We start from the raw sequence: 2,015 nt of genomic DNA on the forward strand, positions 1-2,015 counted from the left end.
CTTCATCATTTGGATTGAAACCCTGCAGTCTCTGACTGATTTCCACCAAACATTCCACAATCATTACCCCTTCATCAGACTATCACTTGAATACTCTAACACAAGCATTTCCTTTTTAGACAACATGATCAAAATCCAAAAAGGTAAAATACAAACCACCATATACAAGAAATCCACGGACCAACATACATATCTACACAGAAACAGCAATAACCATAAACACACCAAGGAAGCTGTAATTTACAGCCAAGCTCTCTGATACCACCAAATTTGAACCAAGGAGACTACACATGACTGCCACCTCACAAATCTCAAAAGGGCCTTCACCCAAGAAGGACACTTCTCAGGAGAGAGAGAGTATACCTTTGACAGAGCCACCCAGATACCACATGAAGATTTGCTGCAATAAAAAAAAAAAAGAAAATCCCTACGAATCGCACACCATTAGTTATGACATGCCACTCTTCCCTGGAAACTATGCAAAAAATCCTCAAACAGTTGCAACCCATACAAAAAAAAGGCACAATTCTTAAAAAGATCTTTCCAGAATCACCCATCCTGGCCTTTAAATAAGCCTATGAACTTGACTTCTTATACCTACTGGATACAAAAAATCATGGACTCAATATAGACATTGTTTTATGACACATTGCAACCTGCCTGACATCTGATTCACCAGGTACCTGCCTGACCTTACCATTTACGTTTTTCCCCTTCCCTGCCTCCTCTCCCTCCCCTCCCTTGTCTCCTCTCCTCTTCTTTTCCACCCTTTGTCTTTCTAATTTCCAACTATTTACTTTTTTCATAGACAGCCTCTTTTCTACCTTAGACAACTCAACTACAGTAGCACTTAGCCTCCCTTACTTAATTTTGGCATTATTTTCCCCTCTCCCTCCCCATTCCCTGTCTCTACTCACTATTTTCCTAATTTCCACCTATTTACTTCTCACTGACATCCTGACACACTTTTAGCTTCTTTCATTCCTTGGAGATTTCAGTACAGCAGAGACTCCCTATGCCTGAAGAGGGGTGCTTGTTCCTGAAAGCTTGCAGATAATTTTTTCCAACTACTCAGTTGGTCTAATAAAAGACATCATATCTACCTAAAGAAGCTTGCCTGCCTATGTCCTCAGAGCAACATGGCGACAGCCAAAAACCTAGGCAGACAAGGTTCTTTGGGTAAAAGTGAAATTTTTTATTATACAAACTAAGTAGTTGAAAAAATTGTTCTTTGCAAGCTTTTGGGCACAAACATCCTTCTTCAGGCCTTAAGAGAGTTTGTTGGTGTTTGTGTGTGCTCTCTTGGGTAGATTAGAAGTCAGTATTAACCTCAAAATACATGACCTTGTATTTAACGTTGGTAAATTTCATACCTTTTTTGTTGCTGTGCTCTACCCTTTGTTATTGTTGTTGTTGGTTTTATTTCATGATGATCTGATTATCTTCTACACTCACATTAACTTCAAACTTTGTCATCAACAAATTGCATAAAAATATAACTAGGTCTTTTAGCAATAATACACAGGATGGGATCCAAACTGATCTCTGAGTATCACTAGTAACCTTTTAACAATGAGTAACTCCTTCCTCAATAGCACCCCTTGTATACTCCCTTTCAGCTATCTCCATATCTAACCTATAAAGGTCATGTTAATTCCTATCTTTTCTTAATTCTGCTCCCCCTGGACTCGGATCCTGGGTTCCCCCTGTGCTGGCAAGAGGCAAGATCCTGTGGCTGGGAAATCCCCCAGCTGCAAAGGTATGTAGAATGCCCATGGCTGGGAGATCATATTATCCACAGCCTCCTGCTGTGGGGGTACACAGGGCCCCCACAACTAGGAGCCCTGTCACCTGGGACCCCTCAGGCTCAAGCGGGTAGATGGCTTCCCCCAGCTGGGAGCTCCAATCAATTGATAGAGCTCCCAGCCACAGAGGCCCTTAGCTACATGTTCAGTTAATGACAAGTTACAAAGCAGCTAAAAAGTTATTACACATTTTGTGAGATAACTTTGTAT

This window comes from Gavialis gangeticus, unplaced genomic scaffold (genome assembly GCF_001723915.1).
Source record: "Gavialis gangeticus isolate Ggan-Ray unplaced genomic scaffold, GavGan_comp1, whole genome shotgun sequence".
NCBI lineage: Eukaryota > Metazoa > Chordata > Crocodylia > Gavialidae > Gavialis > Gavialis gangeticus.